The sequence below is a fragment of the Mauremys mutica genome, chromosome 3, assembly GCF_020497125.1.
Source record: "Mauremys mutica isolate MM-2020 ecotype Southern chromosome 3, ASM2049712v1, whole genome shotgun sequence".
NCBI lineage: Eukaryota > Metazoa > Chordata > Testudines > Geoemydidae > Mauremys > Mauremys mutica.
Genome location: NC_059074.1, coordinates 100,099,410 through 100,117,568, shown reverse-complemented (window position 1 = coordinate 100,117,568; position 18,159 = coordinate 100,099,410). Strand labels below are relative to the sequence as shown.

Sequence of the window (18,159 nt, the reverse complement as noted above, 5' to 3'; positions counted from 1 at the left end):
GAACCTGGATCCTTATTGGAGACTCTTGATACTACAGTAATTCAAATAATAAATAGCAATTTATGTAGCTGTTTATTAAGGGATGAGGTATAGCTCAGTTTATTAAGGGGTGAGATGTAGCTCAGTGGTTTGAGCATTGGCCTGCTAAACCCAGAGTTGTGAGCTCAATCCTTGAGGGGGCCACTTACAGAACAGGTGCAAAATCAGTACTTGGTCCTGCTAATGAAGGCAGGGGGCTGGACTCAATGACCTTTCAAGGTCCCTTCCAGTTCTAGGAGATGGAATATCTCCATTATTTTTTTTTTGAGGTATGTACATGTGAAAAGTGTCTTCACCATTTAAGACTTTTTAGAGATTTATTTTGCACTCAACTCAAATACAGTTTGAGTTAAACATTTCTGATTTGATGTGTATATGGTAATGTTCAACAAGAGACAGCTTCTCTGACTTGCTTTCAAGATGTAAAAAATGTATAAAACATTTTCTTTCTTGTTGTCCTACTGCATTTTAACTAGTTTAATACTTGAGCTATGATTCCTTTCTTTGCCTGTTTTCTGGGTGGCTATAGGATATATTAATTGATGTGGGTTTCTTTTAAAAACAAGTAGGCTGAATACTGGCTCTTCTGTTTAATAGCACTTTCTATATAATAGGCACAATAGGCTCCAGGAGTAACTGTTAGTATTAGTAAAAGCAGCAAAGAATCCTGTGGCACCTTATAGACTAACAGACGTTTTAGAGCATGAGCTTTCGTGGGTGAATACCCACTTCGTCGGATGCAAGTAATGGAAATTTCCAGGGGCAGGTGTATATATGCAAGCAAGAAGCAAGCTAGAGATAACGAGGTTAGCTCAATCAGGGAGGATGAGGCCCTCTTCTAGCAGTTGAGGTGTGAAAACCAAGGGAGGAGAAACTGGTTTTGTAGTTGGCAAGCCATTCACAGTCTTTGTTTAATCCTGAGCTGATGGTGTCAAATTTGCAGATGAACTGGAGCTCAGCAGTTTCTCTCTGAAGTCTGGTCCTGAAGTTTTTTTGCTGCAGAATGGCCACGTTAAGACCTGCTATTGTGTGGCCAGGGAGGTTGAAGTGTTCTCCTACAGGTTTTTGTATATTGCCTTTCCTAATATCTGATTTGTGTTCATTTATCCTTTTCCTTAGAGACTGTCCAGTTTGGCCGATGTACATAGCAGAGGGGCATTGCTGGTATATGATGGCGTATATTACTTTGGTGGACGTGCAGGTGAATGAACCGGTGATGGTGTGGCTGGTCTGGTTAGGTCTTGTGATGGTGTCGCTGGTGTAGATATGTGGGCAGAGTTAGCATCGAGGTTTGTTGCATGGATTGGTTCCTGAGCTAGAGTTACTATGGTGCGGTGTGCAGTTACTGGTGAGAATATGCTTCAGGTTGGCAGGTTGTCTGTGGGCGAGGACTGGCCTGCCACCCAAGGCCTGTGAAAGTGTGGGATCATTGTCCAGGATGGGTTGTAGATCCCTGATGATGCGTTGGAGGGATTTTAGCTGGGGACTGTAAGTGTTGGCCAGTGGAGTCCTGTTGGTTTCTTTCTTGGGTTTGTCTTGCAGTAGGAGGCTTCTGGGTACACGTCTGGCTCTGTTGATCTGTTTTCTTACTTCTTCGTGTGGGTACTGTAGTTTTGAGAATGCTTGGTGGAGATTTTGTAGGTGTTGGTCTCTGTCTGAGGGGTTAGAGCAGATGCGGTTGTACCTCAGTGCTTGGCTGTAGACAATGGATCGTGTGGTGTGCCTGGGATGGAAGCTGGAGGCATGAAGATAGGCATAGCGGTCGGTAGGTTTTCGGTATAAGGTGGTGTTAATGTGACCATCACTTATTTGCACTGTGGTGTCTAGGGAGTGGACCTCCCGTGTAGATTGGTCCAGGCTGAGGTTGATGTTGGGGTGGAATCTGTTGAAATCGTGGTGGAATTTTTCCAGAGTCTCCTTCCCATGGGTCCAGATGATGAAGATGTCATCAATGTAGCATAGGTAGAGAAGGGGCATGAGTGGACGAGAGCTGAGGAAGCGTTGTTCCAGGTCGGCCATAAAAATATTGGCATATTGTGTGGCCATGAGGGTGCCCATAGCGGTGCCACTGATCTGGAGATATATATTGTCATCAAATTTGAAATAGTTGTGTGTGAGGATAAAGGCACAGAGCTCAGCAACCAGTTGTGCTGTGGCATCATCAGGGATACTGTTCCTGACAGCTTGTATTCCATCAGTGTGTGGGATGTTTGTGTAGAGAGCCTCTACATCCATGGTGGCTAGGATGGTGTTTTCTGGAAGGAGTTAGTATTAGTGAAGTTACAGGGATGAATTCAGCCAATTGTGTAACATACTTCTATATTAATGCTTCACTGATGGGGATCTCTTCTAGAGGATGACACAGTACAATGTTAACATATACTATTGTTGCCCAATCTTTAGATTGTATATTAATTATATAGATTACTTAAGAATCCCCAGTTATCATTTGAGGGTTGACAGGTTCTTGTCCCAAGATCAGGCCCAGTATTATTTAAATAATTATATAGTTGAGAACCCCGATGTGCACAGTTGCAACACTCATACTATAAGAACTCTTCTATATTGACAAATATAGTTTATTACTACATTTAGCACAGTCACAAACACCCCAACTCAGTAAGATAGAGATACTACAGAATGTACATCTGCATACCCATAGACTCTCACCATCTCCTGAAATGTTAGCCATCATCTTCCTCATCACCACCATCACCTTCCCCGTCATCATCAGTGGCTGTCATTCTGGCACCTCCCAAGGACTACATCTCTCTCTCCCACTGCCTCTAGGCTAGGATGGCACTTTTATAATACAGTACACTGATGCCGCTATGTTCGATACATATTCAATAGGGAATTTTTCTCCTTTTCCTTATTTGTATTTCCTCACCTTACTAATATTGGAATGTCTTTTTCCTATAGGTTAGTATATCAGTGATCTCAACTTGTTATCATATACATCAATTAGTTACCATGGCCCTTTTGTGATTAGGTATCACATTTGTTATTTCTGTCCTGACTGGTTATTTTGGTTCTTTCCAAGTTGTGGTGTACCCGTTAAGTTTAAAAGTAGATGAACTTAGGAAAGCCCCATTCTCTATGTTAAATGTTGCAGCCATATATCGACCTTATGCTTTAGCTCATCACCATCTATCTGGGTGAAAGGTCCCAAACATACGTATGATAACTTTGCCTTAGCTCAACGTACAGGATGTGGCCTGCAGGTCCCTTGTGTTACAGCCAAAATATACTCTAATATAAACCTATTATAATAAAACCCAGAAGAAAATAAGAAACTTATAGAAAAGATATGTAGCAAGCAAGCAGGCTAGCCTTAAATGTATCTCATGTACCTGTTATGTATGTCAGTTCATTGCCAGGACATCTCTGTGGTTGAATTATATACCTGTGGTCAGAACTCTCCCTTAAACTCTATTTTCAGCTCAACAAATACTTGGAGTTTTCCGTTGGGCCGTTTATCTGTTTAAAGTGCATAGGCCTCAAGCCTTATGCTAACTTGCTGAAGCTAATGTCTTGCAGGATACAGGCCTGTAGGTTTCTTGCATTACTGCTCAATACAGTATAATAAGAACAAAAGAACGGCTGTACTGGGTCAGACCGAAGGTCCATCTAGCCCAGTATCTGTCTACCGACAGTGGCCAATGCCAGGTGCCCCAGAGGGAGTGAATCTAACAGGCAATGATCAAGTGATCTCTCTCTCCTGCCATCCATCTTCATCCTCTGACAAACAGAGGCTAGGGACACCATTCCTTACCCATCCTGGCTAATAGCCATTTATGGACTTAACCACCATGAATTTATCCAGTTCCCTTTTAAACGCTGTTATAGTCCTAGCCTTCACTACCTCCTCAGGTAAGGAGTTCCACAAATTGACTGTGCACTGCGTGAAGAAGAACTTCCTTTTATTTGTTTTAAACCTGCTGCCTATTAATTTCATTTGGTAACCCCTAGTTCTTGTATTATGGGAATAAGTAAATAACTTTTCCTTATCCACTTTCTCCACATCACTCATGATTTTATATACCTCTATCATATCCCCTCCAGTCTCCTCTTTTCCAAGCTGAAGAGTCCTAGCCTCTTTACTCTTTCCTCATATGGGACCCTCTCCAAACCCCTAATCATTTTTGTTGCCCTTTTCTGAACCTTTTCTAGTGCCAGTATATAATGCAAAGCAGCAAAATAATAAAGGCAGGCTAGCCCACTGGGCTACACTATATACTCAAAAATTAAATTGACCTAGGTACGTCACTCAGGGGTGTGAAAAATCCACACCTCTGGTGACATAGCTTAGACAAACTAACCCCCAGTGTAGACTGAGCTATTGCTCTCAGGGAGGTGGAGTAACTCTGCTGATGGGCGAACCCCGCCTGTCACTGTAGTGCGTGTGGACACTAGTGTTTCAAGTATAGAGAAGCCTCAGTTCTTCAGGGGTCAGAGCTCTGCTTACTCAGACTCCCATGCTGAGTGTTGGCTGGCACATGGTTCAGTTTCACATCAGAGATCCCCGTCATATGGCGTGAGTGCGTGTGTGATTGTGACAAAGAAAACACAAACAACGTTAGTAATGTCACTCAGCATTGCTGTATGTTGCAGAAGCGATTTGCCGAATCAGGACACTGAAAAACCACCTTCAGGTAGCAGACAATTCAGTGCTCTATTCAGCATCAGTAACTGGTAGGCAGTGGAGCATTTTCATTGACTACCAGTACTTTGAATTCATCCCAGCAAACCTCCATTTCCTTCTAAAGCTGTGACCCCACCTTCCCATCTAGTACGTATAGCCTGAGGTATGGTCCTGATTGGGTCACCATTTTGAAGCTTGTGAGTGTTGGCTGTAGCAACTATTTAAAAAAGCAAAAGCAAACAAAAACTGGGTAGATATAAAAGCTGCCTGAACTATAATCATGATGGCAAAAGTATAAAATACCAACCAAAAAAAATTGCAAAAACAATATCCAAAGTTCCAGGAAACCCTGGCAATTCTGCTCTGAATTGAAAGGTGAGAACAAAAGAAATTGAGTGCATGCTCCTTTCTCAGCTGTATTCTAATTCCCCAAGATGTTGCAGAGGTCTAACAGTGCCTGTGCCAATATCACATATGTGTTTTTCAGTAATAGACAGAACAAAGCTAGTTAATACTGTGGTATTTCCTCTGAATTGTCTTACTTTTAGCAGTTTAGTCCATCACTATATTGATTTTTTTTAAACATAGGCCTTTGTATTTAATTAACTTCTGTTTTTAATGTAGTTATACAAGTTCACCTCTCTGTGTTCAGATTCATAGACTTTAAGGTCAGAAGGGACCATCGTCAGGGCCGGCTCCAGACCCCAGCACGCCAAGCGCGCGCTTGGGGCGGCGTCCTGCGGCAGGCGGCTCCGGTGGACCTCCCACAGGCATGCCTGCGGAAGGTCCGCTGGTCCCCCGGCTTCAGTGGAGCATCCGCAGGCATGCCTGCGGGAGGTCCACCGGAGGCGCGGGACCAGCGGACCCTCCGCAGGCACGTCTGCGGGAGGTCCACCGGAGCCGCGGGACCGGCGACCGCCAGAGCGCCCCCACCACGGCGTCCCGCCCTGCTTGGGGGCAGCGGAAATCCTAGAGCCGCCCCTGACCATCGTGGCAATCTAGACTGACCTCTGCACATTGCAAGCCACAGGACCTCACTCACCCACTCCTGTAATAGACACCTAACATCTAGCTGGGTCACTGAAGTCTCAAATCATGGTTTAAAGACTTCAAGTTACACAGAATCTACCAGTTGCACTAATTTAAACCTGCAAGTGTTTTGATTAAACAAGTAACCTGCTCATTTTTTTTAAAAATAAGGTGAAACCTGCTGCTGTTTTGGAAATTCGGTCCGTGGAGTTAGGTCTGTTCAGTTTAGAAACCCATTCTCTGCATTTCACAGTCAGGCACAATCAGGCATATGAGGGTGCCAATATTTTTATAAATATCCCCCCAGAAGAAAAACAGCATAAAGTGGTTGAAGTATTTAATTTTAATAAAAATTCTGTCTGTCATCAGAGTTTTATTGCTCTGGCTATGGGCCTGAGCAAATGAGTTAATAAAATATTGGCTTTGTTTTTATATTTGTGGCCAAATTTACATGCACAATCTGTTAATAAGGGAGAGCTTAGGTTTCCAGTTAGACAACCAGTTTATAAAAGAAAGGGACTCCACATTCTTTTACAGGCTATGTCATTGGTAATTTTGGATCAAAACATTTAAAAAGAAAGTTGGAAAAAGAAGAGTTCAGTTTAATAAAGGTATAGACTTTTCAGAAGTGACTAGTGATTTTGGGCACCTCCATTTTTGTGTACTCAGCCTGACACATTAACAGAAACTGATTTTTGAGAAAGTGCTGGGCACCCATTCTCTCATTAAGGTGGCTCAAGTTCAAACTCACTGGTCACTTCTAAAAATATAGGTATAAGGCCCTGTAGCTGTGCATGTTCAGTCTCCTGATAACTTGATGAGCATAGCTGGGCTGCATCAGCTGGATTGCCCACCTGATTGACTGAGGAAGGTAGCAGGCTTGTTCTTAAACCCAGCAGCAGTTTGGTGACTGCTCAATGCATTTGCCCACAGCTGCAATAGCCCCTGCCTTGATTTACTCCAGGTAAGCTGACCTTGTGTCTGGCAGCTGACTCCTGCTGTAACCACTAGGTATGACTGCTCATGTCCCAGGTCTCTGATACAGATTAGAAAAAAATAGTTATCTAAATAGTTAAGTTAAAGATACCAGTTGAGCCAAAATCTGTTCTCTGCATGTTAACTGCAAAGGGAGTGGTGCACAGTTATTTAAGGGCAATGTTTGGCCTTTTGAAGTTTGCTCTCTCTCCAAGCTCTAGACTGCAAGCTCATGAAGTCTAAGATTGAGGCAACTCCATGACTTGTTCCAGCTATAGTTCATAATTTGTATGTGCAAGTGAGCGTACCCAATGTAGTTTGAGACTGAATACCTGGGCAATCTCTGCACCCAAGGTTACATTTATTCCTGATGCAACTTTATGTGATGAAACACTGACCCTATGGAGTCAGTGAAGGTTTTTCCATTGATTTCAGTTGGGCCAGACTTTCTTCTATTGACTTCTGTGGAATTACATAAGGGAAGACTATGACCCATAACTATCATGCCAGTAGGACTCATGTATGCATAGCCATCTATTTAGCAATTGTCACTTCCATTACACATACAGTGCTGTCCATTTGCTTATGCATTTTCATGATTGGAGAATTAGAAAAAATGATTTCTCCCTGCCTTTGTTTACTTCTGTTCTGCTAAGCCTGTACATTTCTGGCAGCATTTCTGACAGGCATGCCTCTTGTGTACAGCCCTTTACGTGCGCAGAAAGTTACTCCACTTTGTAGAAGGAGAATTAGTAGCTTCATGGCAAGTGTCTTGTCTTTGTATGAAGGGCCAAGCACACCTTGGGAACTTTAAAATAACAGGCTAGACAAATTTGTTCTGATACTATGTATATTCTATATCTACAATATATAATTCTGAATCTGTTGTAATTTCCTTTACTCCTAAAATTCCCCTTTTATAGCCTTTTGAAGGAGGATTTGGGGCTGGAAAAGCGGAGGAAAGGAAGATATTAAAAAAGATCTACAAATATCCAAATATTTGGCCTCATATCTGAACCATATCTCACCAATCACTTAGCACTAGCTGAAAATACTGAACCATTTAAAAAGGCAAACATTGAATGCCATCCCCAGGTACACTGGTGGGGGGTGGGGAACCACACAAGGATCTGATTCTAATCATATTTCAAGTCTTCTCTGAAGCCAATGAAGGGAATACCTTACTGGTAATGGTGTGAGTGAGAGAAAAATCAGACCCTGAATGTCTGCAATGAATTAAGCTTTTAGACCATTTCATTTCAGCAACTTTGATCACAGAGCTGCTCTCAGCAACAGCTGCTGAGCTTCACATTCACTGTTACCAATCAGATAGATCTCATCTTCTCTCCATACCAAAGGATGTGAACCTTATTCCCTCCAATAATACCACCTAACATTGTTTCTATGTTCCTTCTCCATATGGTATTTTGTGTGATCTGTCATTTTACTGGAAAACTGCAATGGCAATGAGACAACACAGAGGAAACAAGGAAGAGGGCTAATACTGGCCAGTTACAGCAGAAGAGTTCACACTAGAGAGAACTTTTTTCCCCAGAAATTGTTATTGAAGTGTTAATCCCATTTAACAAGATGTATGCTACATAGTGCTGGGCAGCAGGCCTGACCATGTAAGAGTCAAAGGCATTGAGAAGATGAAACAACATGCACTGCACCTTTTAAAAGATTGTGGTATAATAATAGTACTTTGCACTTCTCGAGCTCCTTGTATCCAAGGCTTTCAAAGTCCTTTCTCACAAAAGAGATGAATCAAGCCAGGGTGGTTTTGCTTTCATAAAAACTCATTATATGCTGGCTCTGCACAACCAGTTATAGGAATTCATGACCTTTTGGAATATCTACAGTATTTTACCAAGCTTCCCTTGCTCATTAGTATTGCTCAAACTAAAAAAGTGTTTTACTTTTCCTCTCTAAACAGGAGTAAGAATAACTTAATAATAAACTCCCCACAACGGGTGCAGAAAAATCAGGTCTGCTGTGCCAATATATTGCAAACTGCTCATCAACCGCTGCATGTGGGCTGCCTGGAAAGATGGGAGGAGAAGAGGAATAGGTCTTTACTGGTCCAGGAATTAGAAACTTTAGTGACCAGAAAAATGTGGTTGAACAAGAAAATGATTAAAAGACTAAAGGCCAGCCTCTGATTCAGCTTATATTGGTGTAAATCTAAAGTAACTCAAAATCAATAGTGCTACACCAGTGTAAGAAAACTTTATTTGTCCCTATTTCCTCCCTTTAAATGGCAGGTGAGATGGCATTTGGCATACACCGCTGCATTCTCCCTTGTTTTAAAGCATACACAGATGACTATTTGACAAGTTCCAGTCTTTCAGTGTGGCTGTGGAAAGGCAATTTTTAAATCTTGACTGGCAAGCCCTTGGCAAACTAGCAATCAAAGGCAGCCACCATCAGTTTCAATAAAAGATTATCGGGGGTCTGAACACAGATGGGATCATATATTTTCCCCTCCATATCCAATGTCTCTATCTTCTGCGTTGTCCCACAAAGCAAAGAGCTGCCAAGTAATAACTGGCATCACTGAATTCAATAATTAGCACTTTAATAAGAACTGGTAATTGCTGAAGGTGCTGTGAGACCTCCCAGACTGGTCTTTTCTCTCCCTTAGTGCAGCTGTTGGTTGGTCAGCTGCTCTTGCTTCTCAAATCAGTCCCAGCGATTCCACCTCAGAGAGCACTATTTCCTCTGTGTCAGTATGCACCAGTGCCCCAAAATGATGAGAGCACTGCCCTGGCCACAAGTACCACATCTGGGGCTAGTCTGCCCTGCCCTGCCAACTCGCCATCTTCTCTGGTCTTGCATCCCCCTTGCTGGGAGATAAACTATGCCCATCCCTTCATTGGCACACTGGGTTGGAAGTCTGACTCCTTACACATTTCCCCATATAGCGCGCATGTGCAGGGGATGCATAATTTACCCAAATAATGTTTTGCTATGAATTTTATCTGTCAATAACCTGCCAGCCAACTCCAGCAACAAGGAACTCAGGGCATAGGCAGATGTCTATCTGGAAAAGACTCTCTGCACAGTGAATTCAGAAACCATTGCCTATCATGGAAGGAAGTGATCCAACACTAGGCACAAGGCCATTGTGATCAGCAGGGTACTGCCAATGGTGCCAAGCCCTCAATTATTTCCTCCCTGATAGGCAGCAGAAAAACAGAAAAGTGTTCAAAAGTTCCATGTAGCTGGAGCCAGCAGCTGTGTGTTCCCATTACATCTTGTAACATCTCTGTGATGGAGAGGATTGTCTTTTGGGGATGTTGGGCTTGGCAAGCCCAGGGTTCGGACTCCCGAGACACCTGAGAGAAGCCAATGTAACGAAGATTAAGTTGGTGAAAACTTGATAACCTTGATTTTTTTTTAAATAAGCTAATATTCTGACATTAGATTAAAATTGTATTTTGAAATGTAATGATTGACGAAGTTGGCCTCAGCAGTTTGGTTTTAATAGCTTTGATGTCAGGGGTTGGAGTGGCGATGGCATGGTCCAACCTCAAGATAAGAAAAAATAAAATGTCGATTGCATTTAGAACCCACTCGGTATGCCTGGCTGTTTTAGCAAACATGTCCAAATTGCTCTTGGCTTAGAAATATAGCTACTAAACACACACCAAAGGGCTTTTCATCATGTTTTATCTGTGCATCCCCATTCCATTCCAACCTGCTGTACTATTTAACCGTGACACCATAATTCTATATAGTATAGAGTCCTGTTGAGCTTCAGTTTTATGGTAAATTTGCATACAGTTTGGAGACCTCTGTAGTTCCTCAAAGCACAATATGCATTTAGTATGGATGGAGTCCATATATCCAAATTTCACACACTCAGATCACTGCAGGTCACCGGCTGCATTAGAACCAATCCATTGCCATGCTAAACAGAACCTCATAAGTCAATATGAGTCAGTAGCTTCATCTACCTCCTCTCTGGACTTATTACTGTCCAGGTGGATCCTGCAAGGTCTTTTGATTCCAGAGATATCATTCAGTGGTTCTTTGTCAGACTAGTTGCTGAATCCATGCAGTCTTTTTAGTGTCTCCAACTTCTGTGAAAGAATGTTGCCAAATTTAACTTTGAATTCCATATCTCCATGTGTGAGCTGGAGGGGTCTTCCTGGGACTCATATGAGTCCCAGGAACAGAATGGCTTTTGGAGCTCATAAAGGAGGATCTGGTTTTTTGTTTTTTGTGTTTTTTTTTAAGACTCTCTAGCTCTTTTTTTTCTGTGAAAATACCTTTAAATTGTTAATCAATCTAAAGTGATGCAACTGATTGCTAGGACTGAAAGGAATATGTAACTGGGATCCACTTCTAAAGAAGGAGGCTGAGGAGTCCTAAAGATCTCTCTGACAGATACATTTGATGTAGAATTATATTTGGAGTCTATCCCAAAGAATTCTCACTAGCCACCTCCAGAATCCTAAGGGTGACACTCCTGTGCATAGTGATGCATAACTGTGGGCAGAAGTTAATTACATTTCAATGGAAGGTGGCAAACAATTGTCTCACACATCCCCATCTGAAAATTCTACAGCCAGCTCTGCTTGTATAAAATGTTCAGGTGTCCTGAGCAAGCCACTGCTGCTGCAATGATGACAGCTGCAAGGGGAATTTCCTTCTTCAGTTCCCCGCCAGTTTCTCTAGGTGTGTATGGGGACTGGGGGGATGCACCACTTAGCCCCTATAAATCACCTCTTGCTACTCCATTTTACTCAGGGAATATTGTATTTATCACAGATCCTGATGTGAGTAACTTTTGTGGGAGCCCTTAATTAAAATGTTGGTGACACATCATTGTATTTGCCTTAGAGGTTGTTGCTGTCCATCTATTAATATTTTTTCATATACAGCCAATCAAACATACAACTGATACTCTGGGGCTAGCAGCCGAACTGACCTTTGATACTGTGTTATTGTTATGGAGCACTGTAAATTTACACAGCACTTTACAATCATAAATACACAATCTCTGTCCCAAAGAAGGTCATAACAGTTCAAAATGGTGTGTGGTGATAAGGTAGCTTATAAGGAAGATGTTGAATTGAGGCTGATAAAATATTCAGTGGTGATTAGAGAATTAACCGCAAGTACAGAAGACAGGCGGCTTAATTCATCCTGAAGTCTCAAAAGATCAGCTAATGCCACTATCTCAGTGTTGCTTAGATTAAAAGAAATTCAGTGTGTGAAATGGTGACATCGCTAGTATTCCAGCCACAGTGCATTCTACCTCAGGAGTACTACAGATCAGTTACTACCCTAAATATACACACATGCAGTGTAGGTCCCATCCTACTAGAGTAAAATCTGGGAGTGTATGCATAACACTATGTACTAGCATAGGTGCTGGAGCCGGGATGATGGGGTGCTGCCGCAGCCCCTGGCTTAAAGTAGTAATACAACCCAAATACTTGGTTTCAGCACCACCACTATAAAAATTGTTCCAGTACCCCTGTGTACTAGGGCAGTGAGGTGGAAGGAGGCATATTCAGTACGGCCTATCTTTAGAGCATCTCAATTATCACTTCAAAGGTTTTTTTTCTCCTGCTGCTGATAGCTCATCTCAATTGATTGGCCTCTTACAGTTGGTATGGGTACTTCCAGCTTTTCATGTTCTCTGTATGTATAAATACCTTCTGTCTGTGTGTTCCATTCTATGCATCCGAAGAAGTGACCTGTAGCCCACGAAGGCTTATGCTGAAATAAATTTCTTAGTCTCTAAGGTGCCATAAGTACTCCTATTCTTTTCACAGGAAAGTAATAATGGAACTTTATTAATAGTGGTAATTTGGAAAAGCCAGAGTAGATCTATTTGTTTAAGAAAAAATTGCTGGAACAATATAAACACTCAAGTATTATATAATGCCTGCTAATTTTTTGATAACCAGACATTTTGCTGTAACTATATTACATTCATTTAAAAAAAGTGACCAGTACAATATAAAATGCAGAAGACTAAAAGTCTTAACACAACTACTGTAGAAATAGTCCAGTCTCTATAACCTTTTACATTTCACAGGCATTGGATGGTATTGCAGTACTAATTGCATACTCAAAATATATGCAACAGTGCAGACTGTGCAAAGTAAGCTAATTAAAAGGAAAATTGCAGTGGAAACCTAATATTGTGGGATCTGCAATATCCACATCATTACAAATGAAGCGGGGCCTCATGTATACTAGATTTTTGAGGAATCTTGAAGCTCTGTGCAACCAGAGGAGCATGTGTCTCTGGAAATGAAACTGATGGACATGCATTAAAAGAATGTGTGTAACAGATGAATCTCTGATAGCAGCAGATCTGCCAAGTCAAGCTCAAACTGGCGTAATATTCATCTGCTATTTCATTTAACCACAGTTTCTACAGCCCCACTTGGGACAGCTGTTTAGTTGGCAATGTTAATCTGGTGCGGCCAGTGGCATCTTTTATTTGTGTTTTTCATGTTTGGAAAGGTAATAATTGGAGATATACCAATCTCCTAGAACTGGAAGGGACCTTGAAAGGTCATCAAGTCCAGCCCCCTGCCTTCACTAGCAGGACCAGTTTTTGCCCCAGATCCCTAAGTGGCCTCCTCAAGGATTGAACTCACAACCCTGGGTTTAGCAGGCCAATGCTCAAACATCATAGAATTCAGGGCTCTGTTTTTTCCCTTGAAGAGCAAGATTGTCCTTGGTCCTTATGGATATGTGGGATGGGAGAAGGCTCAAGCAGCCTTCCCTTCCATGCCCCTGTCAAGAACCAAGGATAATCATTTCAGTATCTGTGTTCAGGGGACACTGCAGAGACTTTTCCTTCCATGCCTCCTTCAAGGGCCCAAATCCCAAGAAACGTTGGGGAGCAGGTGGGGCTAGGATCCTAGAACACTCCTCACTGGTTCATAGAGCAGGCCAGATGTACTGAAAGGAAATAAAGCCAACATCCTGCTAAAGGATGTGATCCTCTATTATGTTGTCACATGTGCCCCTTGGAATTCTGGGGATTGTGCACAGCTCCTCCAAGCTGGTGAGACTCTGTGCCACTCCCTGCTCTTAGCAGTGCTGGAATGATAGAATCTAAAAGTAAACTCCTTTGTCATGGGGCAAAGAGAAGTAGACTGGAATATGTTTAATGTCATTGCCTGTGGAATAATCGAGTTAAAATATGGTTTGGAATGCTGGAAACGGTCTTGCTTGTTTGTTCACTGTATTCTTTCCAGCACTGAGTTCTGAAAGTCCTGATCTCAGGCCCCTTTCATCATCCCACTGGAGCCTGAATTCTAATGTGTGCCAGGATTATTTTTATCATTTCGTCTCCCAGCAATGTGCATTTTGGGGGGAATAGTCAACAATTTGTAGTCTGCAATTACCTACAAATTGCCACCAGATTGTTTTTGATTATAGAAAATAAGCACTGAAATGATTGTGCAGGAGCAGCTCCAAAGTCCCCAAAATATGAGGTTCACGTATGTCTTTCACAGCCTGCCTCCAGCAGTTGTTGCATTTTTCCCCCCAGTTTTATGCACAACATTAGTCACTTGGAATCAAAATCACCGTGTGTGTAGGAGGGTCTGAGGGAACTGAGAATATACATAACACATACATGCCTGAGTCCTACATTTAAAATGTAATACTCAGGAAAAGGTTGGGCTGCAAGACAAGGCCAGCTAAACGGGGAAGCTCCTAGCCCAGGGGTTCTCAAACGAGGCTATTACATGGAGGGGTCATGAGCTGTTAGTCTTCACCCCAAACCCTGCTTTGCCTCCAGCATTTAGAATGGTGTTAAATATATAAAAAAAGAGGGTGGTGTGGTTTTCTTGTTTGTTTGTTTTTGGTTTTTTTTATTTATAAGGGGGGTCACACTCAGAGGTTTGCTATGCGAAAGGGGTCACCAGTACAAAAGTTTGAGAACTACTGTCCTACCCCAGTGGTGAGCTGCAGCGGGTTCGCACCGGATCGCGTGAACCGGTTGTTAAATTTAGAAGCCCCCTTTAGAACCGGTTGTTCCCCGTGGGACAAATTGGTTCTAAAAGGGCATTTAAATTTAACAAGCGCTCCCTCCCTGCTGCCCGGCCCCAGCTCACCTCAGCTCTGCCTCCACCTCCTGCCATGAACGCTCCTCCTTGCTTCTCCTCCCCCACGGCTTCCTGTGAATCAGCTGTTCGCGCGGGAAGCCTGGGAGGGCTGAGAAGCAAGCAGGCTTCCCCAGCCCAGGAAGACGACGCTGAGGTAGGAAACTAGGGGGGGCCGTGTGCCGCGGCCCATCCGCCTGGCTCCGGCTCCGCGTCCCCGCCCGACCCGCCACGGCCGCGTCCCTCCCCCGCGTTCCTGGCCACGACCCGGCCCGGCCCCGACCGTCCCCGGCCGCGGCCCCCCCACCCCAGTCCCCGGGTCCCGGCCCGGCCGCATCCCCCCCCTGCGTTCCCGGCCCCGCATTCCCGGCCGCGATCTTGCCCGGCCACCCGTCCCCCCCCCCCCCCGGTCCCCAGGTCCCCGCCCGACCCTCACCGGCCGCGGCACGGCCCCGCGTCCTCCCCCCCCGGCCGCGACCCCCCCCCCCGAATCCCCCCCCAGCCGCACCCCTCCCCGGCCCTGCCGTGCCCCCACCTACCGGGATGCCCGGCTCTGGACACGGACCCCCACCTCCGGCCCGGCCTGGCCCCGTGGCTCCAGCCGCCCCTGCTTTTTTGCCAGGGGGCCGGGCTCCGGCAGCGCGGGTCTGGGCGTGGCAGCGGCCCCGGCTGCCCGGCTCCAGCTCTGGCCGCAGCCCTCCCCGGCTCCACCCGGCCAGCCACCTGGCTCCGGCCGTGAGGCTCCCGCCGCATCCTCCGGCTCCGGCCGCGCGACTCCTGTCCCGGCCCAGCCACGTCCAGGCAGTGCGGTAAGGGGGCAGGGAGGGGGTGTTGGAGAGAGGGTAGGGGAGTTTGGGGGTGGGGGGGTCAAAGGGCAGGGAACAGGGGGATTGAACGGGGGCCAGGGTCCTGGGGGGGCAGTCAGAAAGGATCAGGGGTTGGATGGGGCGGTGGGAGGCAGTCAGGGGCAAGGGTTCCAGGGGCAGTCAGGGGACAGAGAGAAGGGGTGGTTGGATGGGGCAGGGGTCCTGGGGGTCCATCAGGAATGAGAGGAGGGGTTGGATGGGGCAGCGGAGGGTACTCAGGGTACAGGGAAGGGGGGTGGATGGGGCAGGGGTCCCTGGTTTGGGCATCAAGGAACGCGGGGGGTTGGTTGGGGCAGGAGTCGGCGGGGGGGGCATGATTCCTCCTGGGGTGAGGAGGGAACCGGTTGTTATGATTTTGGCAGCTCATCACTGTCCTAGCCTATCAGGGTCTGGCATCATAGCAGAGTTGGCCTGGGCTCTGACTCAGATGTTGCCCTTGAAACCAAACCTCTCATCAGAGCCTGGCTAGGGGGTTGAGTTGGAGCCTGGGTTCCTGTTTCACTTGGTCTGGTCAATCATCTAGACTGCAGTGAGGTCGCAGACTAAATCACTCATGCTAGCACAGGGGTTCTGGAACAATTTCTACAGTGGGGTTGCTGAGAGCCAGCCAACCTGTAAACCCTGCATATGAGGGAAACCATTGCAAGCCAGGGGGTGTGGTAACACCCCAGCCCCGCCTAGTTCCAGCACTTATGTGCTAGCAGTCCTCTAATGCCTTCCCACAGTTCTGCCCCAGGAGGCACTATGACAGCTCACGCAGATGCAGAATAACGTCAGACTGACCTGTAACATTTTGATTCGACTGACCGAAATGTTTCTATTTAGAACAACCCCTCCCCACCCCAAACACAGTATGTCAGTTCAGTTTGATTAACAGAAAAATTGAGAAAAATTCAGAGAAATCAAAAAATTTTCATGAAAGTTTATTTTGCAGAACCACATTTTCCATGATAAAAATGTTGATGGAAAATTCCTGATCAGCTCTTGATGCCTTACAGAAGCGTAGATACGCCTATGATCCCTAGCAATCATTTTATTGTCTAGATTCTTTAAGGCCTGCAAAAGATACACCTGGTACTGATATTGGGCTGTCCCTTACATTCTAAGGATGAGATCTTCAGCTGGTGTAAATCGGTGTTTAATATTAGTATTCTTAAATTAAATTGAACCGTCAAAAGCATATGTGTTAAAATTACATTCACTCTGATTTTTTAAATTGACTTCAGTAGAGCCACACCAGTTGGAGATCTGGCCCTTGATTTCCCTTTTCTGCCCCTTGTTTACAAGTCACCTAGTCTTCAGCAAGATTCAATGTGTGTCTTGTACCTTTTCATTGCTTTTTGCAGCTGTATAGGCTGTTACAAGAATAATTTGTACTCGTATAGCATTTTTCCTCCAAAGCCTCAGCAGTACTTTTTTTAAATTGATGGCCATTAAAGCACTTTTCTTGACAGATTATTGCAAGATTATCAGGTAGTCCTAAAACAGTTTGGTTGGCATGATAGGGAAACTGATGATTTTGCTGGTATGAGTCCAAATGTCTGTCATTTTAAAGGAGAGATTTATTTTTTTTCTACAAGGCCAAAGGAGAGGAGAAAAAGATGGATATTGGCCTCTCCAGTGTGTTACTGTTTCGTTGCTGAGTGCGGTGGAATCTATAATATTTCATTTTAAATTAAAGCAAGTGTGACAGATGAGGAAGTTGGTTAGCCTTTTGCCCTGTGTCCTACCAGTTATCAGCTAGTGAGCTGTTTAAATTCCACATTCCATGTTAGTCCAGAAGCTAGAGAAGTTGTATAAGATAAGTCAATAACACTATAGCAATGAACTTTGAAATGTAGTTATCTACCATAAATTGAAATGAGATACTTTCCGTGCTGGATACCAGCTAAGAATGGTTCCGTTGAAATGTTCACGACTCAAACTATCAGAAAGTTGAATAATTAATCACACCATTTGTTTTGGCAAGGAAAGTTTATTGCTTGAGGCGTAAATCTTTATCAGAATGCACAATACAATATTGCTGCATTCTTATTCCAGCATATATTAAAGAAAACTGCGAGCATCTGGCTCTCTGGGAGAAAAGGACTGGAAAGATAAGTTTCTGGTAGAATACGTGTCGCATTGGCTTCATTTATCTGGAACATGCGTCCACCTGACACTAGACAGTAGCTACAGAAGAAATAATTTAATTAAAGATAGGCCTCAGAGAATGGATTTGTTTAATTCAGTGTTCTTGCACTTGCAAAAGAAGTCGCAGTGTTTGTTTTTTTTGTTCTCACCATTTGATTTAATGGTGCAATAAATTAACAGTGATTAAATTCCATTCATGGGCCTCAACAGATACATAGCAAGGTCACGCTGCATCATGTTGCACGCACAGCACAGAGGTGATCTTCAGAGCTGGACTGCTTCTCTACTATGTGCAAATCATAATTTAGGTGCTCTTGAAAAAAGGTTATAAGTGATGTGTGTGCTTCCTGCAGGAAAATACACAGGGCAGCGGCAGTATTGCTAAATG

At 44.2% G+C, this 18,159-nt stretch overlaps 1 long non-coding RNA gene across 1 annotated transcript in view; it reads left to right on the top strand.

The window, feature by feature from the left end:
* The first annotated feature begins 6,567 nt into the window (after nucleotides 1–6,567).
* Nucleotides 6,568–18,159, top strand: part of LOC123366435 — a 30,544-nt gene continuing 18,952 nt past the window's right edge. Inside the window, exon 1 of the long non-coding RNA XR_006578070.1 lies at nucleotides 6,568–6,677. This is a non-coding gene — a long non-coding RNA (uncharacterized LOC123366435). The remainder of the gene's footprint in view (nucleotides 6,678–18,159) is intronic.